The sequence below is a fragment of the Rana temporaria genome, chromosome 10 (genome assembly GCF_905171775.1).
Source record: "Rana temporaria chromosome 10, aRanTem1.1, whole genome shotgun sequence".
In the NCBI taxonomy this organism is placed as follows: domain Eukaryota; kingdom Metazoa; phylum Chordata; class Amphibia; order Anura; family Ranidae; genus Rana; species Rana temporaria.
In genome coordinates, this window is record NC_053498.1 from 39,420,111 (window position 1) to 39,436,485 (window position 16,375).

General features: G+C 49.3%; 1 protein-coding gene across 2 annotated transcripts in view; it reads left to right on the forward strand.

Moving 5' to 3' along the window:
• The first annotated feature begins 317 nt into the window (after positions 1-317).
• Positions 318-16,375, forward strand: part of NR1H2 (nuclear receptor subfamily 1 group H member 2) — a 227,280-nt gene continuing 211,222 nt past the window's right edge. The window contains exon 1 of one of the 2 annotated variants that reach the window (XM_040327571.1): positions 318-424. The gene's annotated coding sequence lies outside the window, so the exon portion shown is untranslated. The remainder of the gene's footprint in view (positions 425-16,375) is intronic. The other variant, XM_040327569.1, reaches the window with a different exon arrangement.

Genomic DNA, 16,375 nt, shown 5'->3' on the forward strand with positions numbered 1-16,375 from the left:
GGGGCTACAGCCAGCGATTAAAAAACAGATGGGGTTCCAATCTCTCTTCAAAACTTAACATTAAAAGTTTTAATAATAATACTTCAACCCTTTCAGTGTGGTGGGAGACCCACTACAAGTGTAAGCCTTCCCTGGAATTCATCTTTAATACATCAGTGACCTCCCCACAGCCCCCTATTGAAAAACGATGACGCACTTTAATGCCAAGTGACAGATATCTCTCCCTTATATACTTCCCCTCCTCCTATCAGCCATAAGGGGCAGTGTCCTGATTGGCCGCCTGATCCTGGGAACCCGTAGTCTCGTGCTCGGAGGGCGTGGCCAGAGGCGGAAGTGTCGCGCTGGTCTGGCGGAAGAGAGGTTTCTGAAACTAGGTGAAGAGTTTATAAACGGAGGCGGAGGATGGAACGGCGGGGAGGTACAGGTGAGACCGGGGGCTGGTGTCGGAGTGGCCGGTGTGGAGGGAGCTGTGACATCGTGTGACACCCAGGGGGAGTCAGGTGACTGGGGGCTGGTAATGTCACATGCTGCCTTCACATCCTGGGTGCTGTGACCTGAGGTGTGCAGGGATCGGGATATTAGTGTTTACAGCCTATGGGGGGGGGTTCATGGTGAATACTGCAGCTGGCATAAGTTGTTGTTCAGGACACCTGTGTTAGAGACTTTAGATGGAAGCTCTCTGTTTACTGGGCTGGCATGCCGGATTTCCAATTGTAATCAGATACAATTTTATGTTTGTGGTGATCACCAAACCATCTCTATTAAATAGTGAAATAACAGAGTTATGGATTGTTTACACCTGTGACTGTCTTTGCTGCCCCTCTGAAAAGTGATTTGTTGTGAATGGTGTTTGACAGGTGACTTGGAGGTGACATGGTGCCTCCTGGGTGACAGTTTTAACCTGTGAAAGCCTGCAGCACTCTGCTGTACTTGGAGTGTATTAACTGTGGTAGCAGCTGCATTCACTCCAAGGGGTTGCATTTAGCGATGGCGCTGCCTGCTGAACGTGACCCATGGTGTCAGTTTTTCTGCACTGAGACTGTGGTAGCGAGTGCTGATGTGGGAAAGTGGAACTAAAGTTTACAGTGAGTAGGCAGATTTATTTTTTTGCAGAAGAGACATGCAGTGTCAGTTCCTCAATAAACTACACCTACTTACCTGCGTACCTGTTCACAGCGATCCTGAGGATGTAAACTGAGCTGCACTTGCACAGCTCAGCTTACAGCAGCTGTCCTGATCCTTGCATGCATGCGCAGAAGTGGTGTTGTCATCCCATGCTGGTACACAGGAAAAGATGCCGGCACCAGTGAGGGACCATTGGAAATGTGAGTATTGCCTCCTTTAGTCCTGCTTTAAAGAGGAAGCAAACCCTCACAAAAAAATAAAAATAAAACCCTACAAGAGAAAGGAGTAATGAGCTAGTATGCACAGCATACTAGCTCATTATGTGGCACTTACCTAAAATCGGAGCCCCTGAAGTCCTCCTTGGTCCTGTCCACCGCCGCCGCCATGTTCCCTCGGAGCTTCTTCCTGTTATGTGCGTTGTGACTGGCCAGAGCGGCGATGACGTCACTCTCGAGCATGAATGCGTGGAATTACGGCATTAACAACGCATTATCCCATTGACAAACACGGCATGCTCAGTGCGCCTGTGCCGTAGACATCGGTGCAGTCCTTACTGCAAATATCTCCTTAAAGCATATCTCTCCCGGGAAAAAAAAAAAATATATTAAAAGCCAGCAGCTACACCAAATACTGCAGCTGCTGACTTTTAATACTAGGACACTTGCCTGTCCTGAAGTCCAGCGCCGTTGACAGCAGAGGACGAGCGATCGCTCGTCACTCTGCTGCCCCCACCGCGATTCTCAGGGAGGGAATCGGGAAGTGAAGCACTCCGGCTTCACTGCCTGATTCCCTATGGCGCATGCGTGAGTTGCGCATGCGTGAGTTGCGCAGCACCGTCCTCACTGGTCCCCGTTGTGTTCTGGGAGCCGGGTGTTCTGGGAGCTGAGTGTTTCCCAGAACACAGGGGGTGGGAAGTGATGCACTACCCGCGGACTCCCCGCAGTGAGGACTCCCGGAAGTGGGTGCAAATACCTGTCTTTGACAGGTATCTGCACCCCCCCTCCCCCCTGAAAGGTGTCAAATGTGACACCGGAGGGGGGGAGGGGGGGTTCCGACTTTAGGGTGGAGCTTCGCTTTAACGGTGTAGGTTAAGGAGATATTTTTTTCACCTACAAGTAAGCCTTAATCTAGGCTTACCTGTAGGTGCAAGTTGTAAGGAGGGGTTTACAACCACTTTAAGCCCCCCTTCAATTCTGGCTACTGGAAAGACTTCTGTAATGTTTCGTACATCATTGGTTGAACTAGATAGACTTATTATTAAAAAAAATATATAGATCGAGATTGGCCACATTATTAGGTACACCTTTTGCCTCAGATATATAAAGGACACATAATAATGCTGCTGTCTTATATGCTGTAATTTAACTACTTGACCACTTAAACCCCCTTAATAACCAGACCAATTTTCAGCTTTCGGTGCTCTCACATTTTGAATGACAATTTCTCAGTCATACAACACTGTACCCAAATGAAATTTTTGTCCTTTTTTTTTCCCCCCACAAATTGAGCTTTCTTTTGGTGGTATTTAATCACCGTTGGGTTTATTATTTTTTGCGCTATAAGAGAAAAAAGATTTTTTCTTTGTATCTGTTTCAAAATTTGTGATTTTTCTTCATACATTTTGGCCAAAATTTATACTGCTACATATCTTTGGTAAAAATAAGTACAAATTGGTGTATATTATTTGGTCTTTGTGAAAGTTATAGCGTCCACAAGCTATGGTGCCAATATCTGAAAATTGTTGGGGGGGGGGGGGGGAGGGTATTGCAAAATATTGTTGGCGGGTGGGGTGGGGGTTGCAGAATATTGTTGGGGGGGGGTATTGCAAAATATTGGTGGGGGGGGGGTGTATTGCAGAATATTGTTGGGGTGGGGGTATTGCAGAGTATTGTTGGGGGGGGGGGGGGGGGGGTATTGCAGAGTATTGCGAAGGGGGTATTGCAGGGATTGCTGGATTTGTGACTGCAATAGTCACAGATCCAGCCCACAGCGCTGCTGACACCCGCTCTCTCCTCTCACACTGTACCGATCGGTACAGAGAGAGGAGGGAGGAACCAGCGTCATCAAATGACGCTGGTTTGTTTACATATGATCGCTCCGTCATTGGACGGAGCGATCACGTGGTAAATGGCCGCTATCAGCGGCAATTTACCGTGATCCGCGATGAGCCGGGTTCTCTGGACCCGGCGGTCACGGACACTCCCGTGTGCGTGCCCCAGGGAGCGCTATTCTGGGAGCACGTCCATGGAGGTTTTATGGCGTTCTATAGCATGTTACAGATCCAAACATCTGGGCCCGGCCGGTCCAGCCTCCCCTCCTATTTTCCTTTTCACCCAAAGAAAATGGAATAAAAGCAGAAGATAATATAGAGAGAAATAGAGAAGGGGGGGGGGGGGGTTGCACGAGCAAGGATGCTGCAAGGCGCCCCAAGGGGCGTAGTCTTCTCTTTGGTTATTTCCAATAATGAAAGGTCAGGTACCACTCCCAAAACAGAGTGGTCGGGGGTCACTCAGTCCCCCTGAGATTCTGTCCCTCTTCTGAATATTTGAAAATGTTCCACAACTGCCAGGTTCTGGAGTACACCTCCTGTCTTTGCTGACTGGAGAGGATCAAGTCTTCCATGTGACTGATCTCATCCGCTCTTTTAAGCCAGAGAGCTATGGTCGGCAGGTGAGGGGACTTCCAGTGGAGAGGCACGCAGGCTTTAGCTGCGTCTAAGAGATGACGCACAATTGATTTTTTTTTTTTATAGGCCCCAACTGACATGTCGGCCGCATGGAGGTGGAAGTACTGGATCGTCCGGTACCGTACTCTGTAAATTTCTGGGTAATGCAGCGTACCTCTCCCCAAAAGCCCCTGATCCGGGGACATGACCAGAACACATGTATAAGAGTACCCCTGTCTTGTTGACATCTCCAGCAGATGTCAGTAGAGGTAGGGAATATTTTATTCAGGAGATCCGGGGTTTTATACCACCGTGTGAGGATCTTGTAGTTTGTTTCCTGAATTTTGGAGCACAAGGAGGACTTGTGGGTAAGTCGAATTATGTTTTGTTTTTTATTGGCAGAGAACTGTGTCCAGATCCCTTTCCCATTTAGTGAGGGCTGGTATTCTCCAGGAGGAGTGATCAACATAGAATACATCAAGAAGAGAGCATGAGGTAGCACCCCAGTCTCACCGCATAGTTCCTCCAGAGTTGTGGAAGGATTCCGTGATTTCGGGGGGGAGGGAGGCCGCTCAGGAAGTGGCTTAGCTGGTGTGCCCTCATAAAGTCAAGACGGTACGTGCCGGCGGGATCTGCCAACTCTGTCACTGACCTCCACCGTCCTATAGAGCTAAAGTGGGATGCCTGGAAAAACCCTGCATTCCGAAGGTCAAGGACTTTCTTATCCCGCAGGCCCGGATCAAATTGGGGTGACCAATAATGGGTCTGAGGGGGGAGTTTTGGGTAGACAGGGAGAACTGTAAAAACAGTCGTGCGCAAATCCTAATCGTGTTCCCTACTAGTGGATGACGTGCAGTTTGTGAGGGCAGTGCAGTGTGGCACCAAGGAGCTCTGTGCAGGGGCACATCACATTGCCTCTGTTTTACCTGCGTCCAAAGCTTAGTGTCTCTATGGCGGCACCAATCAAGTAGCCTTCCAAGATATGCCCCATGATAGTAGGTCCGAACCTCCGGCAGCGCTAGGCCGCCATGCAGCTTCGGAAGAGAGAGTACCTTCCTATGCAAACGTGACTTCTTCCCTGCCCAAAGGAAGTGAGTGAATGTGGAATGTATTTATTTAAAATAGTCTCCTGGGATATGGATCAGGAGGGCCTGCATGAGGTAAAGGAATTTGGGTAGTATTGTCATCTTAAGGATGTTACAGCGGCCCACCCAAGAATGTAAGCCGCTGCTCCATTGAGTCAGCAGTTTCAGGAAAATTTAACCTAAACAGTTGTAAAAATGATGAGGGTATATACGTCCCCAGATATTTCAGCGCCACCTCCTTCCAGTTTAGTTTAAAACTATCTTTGAGCCGGGTAAGCTGTTGTTGTGGTATCCCTATGCCCATAGCCTCTGATTTAGTTAGGTTGATCCTTAGGTTACAACAAAAAGGAATTCTGCGCTCATAAAGGTTTACCATTCTAATTCCACATAATGTTTGTGAGGAATAACATTCAGTAGATCTCAGTTTGTTCGGAAGAACCAGTTCTTTATGTAGAAAAGATAAACAAATGTATACAGCACAACGCAAAAAAATGTTCCCAGTGCCTGCATGAACACACACACAATCTTTCAGGGCTTCAAGGGTTAAAATTTTGCAATTTTGTTTCCAGCTGCATTCATAGAAAACAACCGTGCTGATTGTAATTGGAGTACATTACCCAGGACGTCACTATGGCGTTTGATGTCACTTCCTAGTTAATATCTGGCATCTGGGCTCCTGTACACTCTCCTGTATGTGTCCAAACGTGCTCCAGCCTCAGTGTTTGCAGCTGCTAGGAGCACAGCACAGAGATGACAGCCATGGAGAGACAATCTTCCTGTTGGAACGTGCTGACAAGCAGCCAGAGAAAAGTTCAGCCGAATGTTAGGCGCCCTCCAGTGGACTAAGTGCAAATTGCATTGAGGAAAAAAAATTGTAAATGGCGATTATAAATGAAAATCTTTTCTTGATATTACTGACTTAGGTCTTCCAAAATAAAAGAGGGGTTTTGAAACAGTCCCAGACTACGCGTTTCGCCCTATCCAGGGCTTTGTCACAACTATCTAATCCTTAGGTTAGATAGTTGTCCGTATATGTCAAATTTCCGTAGGAGATTCGGTAGGGAGATGTCTGGGTTTGTGAGAGTCATCCGCATAAGCGGATACTTTGTACTGTGTGCCCTTGGTTCGTATACCGGTATGTCAGGATTTAGTCGTATGTGGCACAAGAAGGGTTCTAAGGAAAGAGCAAATAAAAGGGGCGAAAGGGGGCACCCCTGTCTCGTCCCATTGGTGATAGGTACCAACTCAGAGAGTACTCCATTGGCTCTGACCCTTGCCGTCCGCTCTCTGTACACCGCCGACACCCAGTTCCGCATATTGTCGCCCAGACCTATGTAATTCAATGTCGTCAACATGAATTGCCAGTCGACCCGGTCGAATGCCTTTTCGGCGTCTGTCCCTAAGAATAAACTAGGTGTCTTACTATTGGTCACTATATGCAGGAGGTTGAGGACCTTGTTTACGCCAAATTTTAACCCTTCCATCTGAATGTTGCAGCTGAAATCAAGATTTGTCAGACCAGGCAACTTTTCCCCCAATCTTCTTTTGTCCAGTTTTGGTGAGCCTGTGTGAATTTGTAGCCTCAGTTTCCTGTTTTTGGCTGACAGGAGTGGCACCTGTTACTGTTGCCTTTCTATCCTCTCAAACCAGTCTGCCCATTTTCCACTGACATCAACAAGGCATTTTTGTCCATGCAACTGCAACTCGCTGGATATTTTCTAATTTTCTGACCATTCTCTATTAAGATGGTTGTTTGTGAAAAGCCCAGTAGATCAGTAGTTTTTGAAATGCTCAGACCATCCCGTCTGGCACCAACAACCATGCCACGCTCAAAGTCACTTAGTTCCCCTTTCTTCCCCGATCTGATGCTCGGTTTAAACTTCAGCAAGTCATCTTCACCACATCTAGATGCCTAAAGCCTGATGCTGCCATGTGATTGGGTGATTAGCAATTACCCCCCTCGCCTTCCAGGACAGCTACTTGAGATGATTGGCCCTGCCCTTTACAGGAAACACAAATCGGACACAATTTAAAAGGCCCCTCCCTTTCCTCTGACCCTTAGTTGTTTTGTTTCCAGACCCTCGAAGAGCACCGATAGACCGATGAAAAAGAAATGCGGAAACTGTGGAGCCAGGCTGCCTGATGGATATAAAAGTTTTTTTTGGGAAGATTGTATTCCATCTAGGGCTACTTCAGAGATTACCTCTTTTAAAGAGTTAATGTCTTCTATGAAGGAGGAGGTAGCCTCCTTCCAGTCTTTCAATGACAGGACAGCAGGTCTGGGGACCCTCTGGTCCCAGAACTCAAGAGCATTCAGCTTCCGTTAGACCCCCTCCTCTGTCCGAGATCAGTGATTCACACTATACCTCAGATCTGGAAGAGGGGGAGAACCCGAGCTCCTCATCTGATGGGGATTCCGCATCAGTGGGGGAGGCGGGTAACCCTAAGTTTCTTTTTCCAGCAGAGGATATTGATTAACTTTTTTAAAATCAATTTATGCCTCTGAACAGATTGAGATGCCACAGCAAATCCAATCTGTGCAGGATAGAATGTATAGGGGTCTTCAGGGGCGGAAGTCAAGGACTTTTTCCGATTCATCAGTCACTTAAAGATATGATTCTTTCAGAATGGAAAGAACCTGAAAGGGGGATGTTCCAGTCTAAAGGGCACAAAAGATTTCCTTTTCAATCTGAAATTGAAGAGACTTTCTTTTAATGTCCTAAGCTAGATTCCCCTATGTCACAGGTTTGAAGACTCGGGTCCTTAAAGCGGGGGTTCACCCTATCGACGATTTTTTTTTTTTATTTTACCATAAAATCAGGCATTGTAGCGCGAGCTACAGTATGCCTGTCCCGAATTTTTTACCCCCGTACTCACCTTGTTCTCGTAGATTGAAGATACCGGGGAATGGGCGTGCCTATGGAGACGGAGGATGATTGACGGCCGGCTCTGGCGCGTCACGCTTCTCCGGAAATAGCCGAAATAGGCTTGGTCTTCACGACGCGTGCGCATAGCCTGTGCGCAGGCGCCGTGAAGAGCCGAGACCTACTCCGGCTGTCTTCGGGGAGAGTGACGTGCCAGGGCCGGCCGTCAATCATCCTCCCTCTCCATAGGCACGCCCATTCCCCGCGGGAGCCGAAAAATACGATCTACGAGAACAAGGTGAGTCCGGGGTTAAAAAAATCGGGACAGGCATACTGTAGCTCGCGCTACAATGCCTGTCTCGATGGTAAAATGTGTCGGGGGGGGGGGGGGGGGGGGGGGGGTGAACTACCGCTTTAAAGAGCAAATGGATAGGAAGGCCGACTCTTTGCTGCGTAAGGCCTGGGATGCTTCAGCTTTGTCCTTGGGTCCAGCTGTAGCATCCACCTGTGTGGCTAGGAATTTGGATGTATGTATTCAGCGTCTGGGTGATCTCCTTTCATCTGACACCCCCAAAGAGGAAATTGGAGAATCCCTCCCACTCATTGCCAAGTCGGTAGCCTTCTTGGCTGATGCAGCTGCATCCTCTGTGAAAGCTGCAGCTAGGTCTTCTGCTCTCATTAATTCAGCCAGGCGAGTGATCTGGCTTAAGTCTTGGGAAGGGGACCTTATCTCCTAGAACAAACTCTGCGGCATTCCCTTTGAAGGCCATCTCTTATTCGGTTCCTCTTTGGTGGAGGTCCTAGCTTCTTCCTCTGAGAAGAGTAAACGGTTCCCTTCTCAAAAAAATAAGCCACAGAATAAGAAGCCTTTTCGCGGTTTCCAGAACAGTTAATTTTGGAACCAACAGGCGAAGAAAAAGTGGTCTTTTGACAAAGATAAGCAAAAGAACGGGACTCTTTACTCCTTCAGCCCCTTCCAAAAGTCCCCAGTGACGCCAGGATAGGGGTAGGGGGAAGGTTGTCCCATTTCGTCAAAGAATGGGCAGAGATTTCTGACAATTCCTTTATCATTCAAACGTAGGAAAGAGGTTGCAGGTTGGAATTAAAGTCTCCCCCCCCCCCCCCCCCCCCCCCCGAGACTTTTTTCTTACTCATCTGCCGAGAAACCAAGAAAGGCGGCAAGCCATGTTGAATCTAGTCTCCGTGGGAAACAGACGGGGTAATTTTCCCTTTTCCTGGAAAATCAAAAATTCTGGTGATTTTATTCCCACGTGTTTCTGGTTCAGAAAGCCTCCGGCGGCTTCCGGATAGTCATCAATTTAAGCATCCTGAACAAATATATTCTCTACAGACGTTTCCAGATGGAAAACATTTATTATGTAAGGAATCTATTGTGGCCAGAGGTATTCATGGTAACCCTGGATCTTCAGGACACTTATCTTCATGTTCCAATCTGCCAGAACCACTGAAGGTTCCTCAGATTTGCGATTCTCATGGACAACGGGCCGAGTCATTGGCAGTTCTAGGCCCTCCCTTTCGGTCTCCCGTCAGCGCCCAGAATTTTTACAAAGATCATGGCTGAAGTCATGGCTTTTTTTTCGGATACAGAGTGTATCGATCGTCCCATATCTGGACGATTTTCTGATCTTTGCCCGAGACAGTCCCTTATCCAGGATATGCAGTTGGTTTTGTGGACCTTTCAGAATCTGCGGTGGAAAGTCAACCAACGGAAGTCTTGTCTGGTACCCTCCCAGAGCATACTTTTTCTGGGTTATCTAATACTCTGTTGCTCAAAAGATTTTTCTTCCCGAGGAGAAAATTTTGAGACTTCTTCTCGCCGTGCAGGCCTTCAAATTGCTCCCACAGACCTTGCTTCGGCAGATCATGCAGTTATTAAGTTTAATGACTGCAGCCGTCCCAGGGGTGCCCTGGGCCCAATTACACTCCAGGCCCCTTCAGGCGTTTCTCTTGCACCATTGGGATCTTAGGAAGGATTCTCTTGATCAGCTAGTTCTGCTACCAAGAGAGGATTTTCTCTATCTCTCTTGGTGGGAGCAGCGGGAACACCTGCAGGGAGGGAAGAACTGGGCGCAACATGCTCCAGTGAAGCTTACTACAGACGCCAGTCTGTGGGGCTGGGGCACGCACTCTCAGGGCTGGCAGGTCCAGGGAGCTTTGTTACCAGAGGAGGCAGGCCGCTCCTCAAATTTCAGGGAACTGCTAGCTGTAGGGAAAGCTCTCTTGGCTCTGCAAGAGAGGCTCGGTTCAAAAGACCTATTGTTTTTTCAAACAATGCCACTGCGGTGGCATACCTGAACAAACAAGGGGGCACTCGTTCCGAGTCACTTCTAACGCTATCACAGCAGATTCTGTCCTGGGCAGAAATCAATGTTGCCTCAATCGGAGCAGTCCACATCAGGGGTTCAGAGAATACGCTGGCGGACCATCTAAGCAGAGTGAGCGTCAGTTCCAGCTGTTGGGAGTTGCCTCAAGGCAAGTTCCAGGAGATTGTGCTAAGATGGGGCCTTCCTGCAGTGGATCTTTTTGCCTCCAGTCTCAACAGAAAGCTTCTGTCATTTTTCTCACTGGAGAGACAGGGTCCTTGGGGACAGACACTCTCTCCTTCCCGTTGGATTTCGCTCTGGCCTACGCCTTCCCTCCTTTTCCCCTCCTACCTCTGGTAGTTCAGAGAATTATTCAGGATTGGGCAGAAGTGGTTCTGATTGCCCCCTGGTGGCCCAGGAGGAGTTGGTTTTCCTCTCTGAAGACCCTCTCTGTGGATCTTTCCTGGCCCATGCCAGATCGAAAGGATCTACTCCATCAGGGACCAGTATCACATCCAAATCCTCAGACCTTCCATTTGACGGCCTGGAGGCTGAGCGGCGCATCTTACAGTTGAGAGGGTGTTCAGAAAAAGTTATTAAAACTATTCTGGACAGCCGCAAGTTGGTAACTAGAAGAATCTATGGGAAAGTTTGGAAAACTTTTTAATTCCTGGCAAAGGAAATCCAGTTTAGATTCTCTTTCCACTCCCTGTATATTGGATTTTTTTACACAGAGGAGTGGAAAAGGGACTATCTGTCAGCACCCTGAGGGTTCAGGTTGCGGCCCGTCTGTGTTTTCAGACAAGAGGCTAGTGGAAGATCTTTAGTCAGGAGGTTCCTTTCAGCCAGATCTAGACAGGCTCCCAGGATCGTCAAACATGTGCCTCCTTGGGATCTATCTTTTGTGTTAAATGCTCTAACGCGCTCCTTTTTGAGCCTTTGCATGAAGCTTCCCTGAAACTTATTTCCTTAACCACTTAAGCCCCGGACCTTTAGGCAGCTAAATGCCCAGGCCAGGTTTTGCGATTCGGCACTGCGTCGCTTTAACTGACAATTGTGCGACGTGGCTCCCAAACAAAATTGACGTCCTTTTTTTTCCCACAAATAGAGCTTTCTTTTGGTGGTATTTGATCACCTCTGCGGTTTTTATTTTTTGCGCTATAAACAAAAATAGAGCGTCAATTTTGAAAAAAATTCAATATTTTTTACTTTTTGCTATAAAAAATATCCCCCAAAAACATATATAAATTTTTTTTTTCCCCCTCAGTTTAGGCCAATACGTAATTCTTCTACCTATTTTTGGTAAAAAAAATCCGCAATAAGCGTTTATCAATTGGTTTGCGCAAAATTTATAGCGTTTACAAAATAGGGGATAGTTTTATTGCATTTTTATTATTATTATTCTTATTAATTTTTTTATTTTTTTTATTTTTGTGACTGCGACATTATGGCGGACACTTCGGACAATTTTGACACATTTTTGGGAACATTGTCATTTTCACAGCAAAAAATGCATTTAAATTGCATTGTTTATTGTGAAAATGACAGTTGCAGTCTGGGAGTTAACCACAGGGGGCGCTGAAGGAGTTCAGCTTCACCTAGTGTGTGTTTACAACTGTAGGGGTGTGTGGCTGTAGGTCTGACGTCATCGATCGAGTCTCCCTATAAAAGGGATGACTCGATCGATGCAGCCGCCACAGTGAAGTACGGGGAAGCCGTGTTTACATACGGCTCTCCCCGTTCTTCAGCTCCGGGGAGCGATCGTGAGGGGGCAGCTAGAAACGAATAGCCGCGCCCTCATCCCGCATCACTCCATGAGGCTTACCGACCGCTGCATGTCCCGGGGGGGGGGGGGTCCCGATCGGACCCCCGACCTGCGGAAAGGCAGCGACGTGCGGGCACGTCGTTCTGCCTGTCCGTGCCATTTTGCCGACGTATATGTACATGCGGCAGTCGTTAAGCGGTTAAAGATTACTTTCCTTTTAGTTATTACGTCAGGGAGAAGGATTTCTGATCTGCAATCCCTTTCCTGTAAAGATCCCTTCCTGATGATTCTAGAGGACAGGGTAGTGATTAGACCTGATGTTGTTCTATTTCTATTTACCCAAAGTATCTTCTAACTTTCATAGGTCCCAGGAAGTAGTCGTGCCTAGTTTCTGTACCTCTCCCAAAAATGCGGAGGAGGAAAGATTTAGTTTTCTCTTGTTGTCCATGGATGGACACAGCCTCTTCATTCATGACAAGTAGGTTATGTTCCCTGTTTACAGGAGAGGACTAGGCAGAACATGTTGGGTACATATACATGTCATTTTAAAAACAGAGCTGAACAGCCCCGCCCAGGGGGCGGTCCCTCCGGACATAACCCTCCTCCCAGCAGCATGCAGCCTCAGTTTCGTTCTGCCTAGCAAAGGAGAAGGACGTATGGCTCCCTTTGGGCCCAGCACCCGAAGAAAGGATTTTATTTTGGCCAGTGAGCTTTGCTCCGAGGTCCGCACATGACTGAGCTGTAGTGTTGTCTCACTCACAGTGGACCGGGCTGACGGCTACCTCCATTGCGGTTGTATGCCTGTCTGGAATGCACCAGTGAGTCGTCGCGAGGACGGGTAAGTACAGTCCCTCCTTTTTAGGTGGGGTGGTACGGCTGGGCATTCTTGGGGTTTGGGTATCCTCCCTTCCCTGCTCCCTTTTTTCCCTCTGCTGTTATACATGCTGTCGGTGGGGGGGGCACCTGGTTGAGGGGACTGTGCGCCTGGCCTATGTGTTTACTGCTGAGGGTCCTTTTTTTTTTTTCTGGACGTTTGTGGGCTGAGCAGCCTTTCCAGGCTTTCACCCTTTTCAAATGCTGTGTTTTGCCGCATTCTGACGGCGCTGGCGCAATTTTTTTTGTGGATTTTCAGTTTGCATTGAAAATCCCATTGGCGGCCATTTTGCTGTAGCCGCACCAGGCTCCACGTGGCTGCTCGGCGGCCATCTTGCTTGAGTCCTCGGCCTCTAGCGTTGTTTTTTACGGCGCGCAACGCCGTTCTCCTCACAGCATTCCACAGCTTACCTCACGACTTCTCCACACACACACGCAGCGGTGTGCGGGACACGGGCAGCGGCGCTGAGCAGTTCTTCTCCGGTGTGGTGAGTCCCCTGTACAACCTCCCAGAATGTTTCTTCTGTTCATTCTGAACTGGGCCCTGGGAATTTTTTCCTCAGGATACGGAGTCAGTATCTAGTCCTCCTTCCCCCAGCATGGCAGAGGCAGCTGGTACCTCTGCACTCACTATAGACTTTGTCGGCAGTCCTGGAGAAATTTGTGGCGCAGGTGCCTGGTTCTGTTTTATCTGAAGACGTGGACCAGGACCTTCCTGAGGAAGACACTGTAACTGGGTCTGGGCATAAGGCACTTGTCATGGAGCTTATCAATGCTGTAAGGGACTCCCTTAAGCTAGATAGTACAGCTGAGGTATCCGCTGAGGGCTCGGTCTCTTTTGGTTCACACAAATCAGACTGCTCTGTTAAGGTTTTTCCTTATGTGCCCTTCTTTGATAAATTCGTTGATGCGGAATGGGAAAAGCCGCAGAGGGCTTTTGTAGTCCCTCACCGCCTGGCGGTTCGGTACCCCTTTTAAGGATCAGACTGATAGAAGATCTGAAGCACTGACCCGCTCCATGTTCACCATGCTGGGGTCTGCCTTGCGGCCTATTGTGGCCACTACCCTGGTGGCTCAGACACTTACTGAGTGGGCAAAGATTTTGCGCCATGCTACGGAGGAGCACCAGCTCCCATCCGAGGTAATTAGACTGGCTGACGAACTGGTCCAGGGCCTTGTCGTCTATGTTTGTGATGCTTCACTAGATGCAGCACCCTTGATATCCAGGGCTTCTGTTTCGGCGGTGGTTTTACGCCGCCTCCTTTGGCTAAAATGCTGGTCTGCGGACCAGGCCTCTAAGAAGGCCCTGGCGGATTTACCCTTCAAAGGTGAGAGGCCTTTTGGGTCTTCACTGGACGACATTATCGAAGATGTCACAGGAGGGAAGAGCACTTTCCTCCCTCAGTCCTCCAAGGGGAAGGAACCCCCGCCGCAAGCCGGGTCCTTCTTTTCCCGCACAGAAGCGTTTTTTTCATCAGTCAGGGCCCGCGGGTAAACCCTCCCAGCCCGACAGGGGCTCAGCTGGGGGACAGAAACGTCCCTGGGTGTGTAAGCCAAACAAGCCGGCACCCAAGCACGCAACTGCATGAAGGCCTGCCCCCGCCCGACTCATGGGTGGGGGGATGGCTTCGCAGGTTCACAGTTCGGTGGACCTTTCTGCTCTCTGACCGATGGGTCTGCGAGGTGGTCTCCTCGGGGTACAAAATAGAGTTTCTTTCCTATCCCCCGAACAGATTCTTTCCCTCAAGTCTCCCTCTCCTACCAGCTCGTCGGGCTTCCCTGTTGGGGACAGTAAGGGACCTGCTAGGTTGCGGAGTAATTTTACCTGTTCCACAGGACGAGAGGTTTCAGGGTTTTTACTCGAATCTGTTTGTGGTCCCGAAGGACGGGGTCCGTCCGATCCTGGACCTCAAGGCTTTGAACGTCTTTGTGAAAGTAAGAAAGTTCCGCATGGAATTGATTCGCTCGGTGGTAGCTGCGCTCCACTCGGGACTTTCTGGCATCCTTGGACATCAAGGATGCATACTTGCATGTCCCAATCTGCGCAAGTCACCAAAGGTTTCTGCGTTTTGCGATCGGGGAGGATCACTATCAGTTTGTGGCCCTCCCTTTTGGCCTGGCGTCAGCACCAAGAGTTTTCACCAAGGTGCTTGCGCCGATCCTAGCTTTGCTGAGACAGCGAGGCATTGCCATCGTGGGCTACTTAGACGATCTTCTGAGAGCAGCTTCTGCCTCAGAATTAAGGGAGGACGTGTCCATAACCAGCCAGACCCTCCAAGAGTTCGGATGGGTCTTGAACATTCAGAAGTCGGTCCTGGTTCCGAATCAGCATTTGGAATACCTGGGGTTGATTCTGGAATCCTCGAAAGCGAGGGTCTTTCTACCCCTGGAAAAATTGCAGACGCTCCAGTCTGCTGTGAGAGTTTTGACATCCCGCAAGTGATCGTCTCTTCGGTTTTGTATGCGAGTTCTGGGCCTCATGGTGGCCTCGTTCGAGACGGTACCGTACGCCCAGTTCCATACCCGAGTACTACAGAGGGAGATCCTGTCCAAGTGGAACAGATCCCCATCGTCTCTGGATCGTCAGATTCAGGTAAGCAATCTGGTCAGGACTTCTCTGAATTGGTGGTTGAGATCCCCGGCTCTTCGGGCAGGGAAGTCTTTTCTCCCCTTCCAGTGGACGGTGGTTACGACGGATGCCAGCCTCTCAGGTTGGGGGGGGGGGCATCTGGGGGGTCCAGTTGGCCCAGGGTCGTTGGACTCTAGAAGAGTCCCGTCTACTGATCAATGTCTTGGAACTTCGGGCAATCAGGCTATGCCTCTCCTCATGGTCAAGGAGGTTGCAGGGCCGCCCGATCAGGATCCAGTCGGACAACACCACGGCGGTGGCTTATATCAACCATCAGATGGGAACCCGAAGCTCGGCTGCAGCGTCCGAGGTTGCTCACATCCTAAGGTGGGCAGAAAGAAGCATGCCGGCTCTGTCGGCCGTCTACATCCCGGGCGTGGAGAACTGGCAGGCAGACTACCTGAGCCGCCAGATGCTGGACCAGGGAGAATGGTCGTTGCATCAGGAGGTGTTTCATCTCATTTGCAGGAGATGGGGAACTCCGGATGTGGATCTCCTGGCCTCTCGTCTCAACCGCAAGGTGTCGAGGTTTGTGGCCAGGTCCAGGGATCCCTGGGCAGATGCGTCAGACGCGTTTGTAGCCCCATGGGGTCAGTATCGATTGATCTATGCCATTCCCCCACTGAAGTTGCTGCCTCGACTGCTCCGCAGAGTGGAGGCCGAGGGGATCCCGATGATCCTAATCGCCCCGGATTGGCCCCGGCGTCCGTGATACGCCGATCTAGTGTGCCTAGTGGCGGATACGCCCTGGCGGCTGCCAGTGCTGGAGGACCTTCTGTCCCAAGGTCCTATACTCAATCCTGCTTTACAGTCGCTGGCTTTAACGGCATGGCTATTGAAAGCCAGGTTCTAAGGGACCGAGGTCTTTCCGACTCGGTCATTCCAACTATGCTGCGGGCTAGGAAGATTTACCATCACACTTGGAAGGCCTACATCTCTATGTGCGAAGAGATGGGTTGACGTCCACGGACGTATTTGGTATCCAGAATCCTGTTGTTTTTACAAAATTTTACAAGGTTGATGTGAGTACATCTTCAGATGCTTC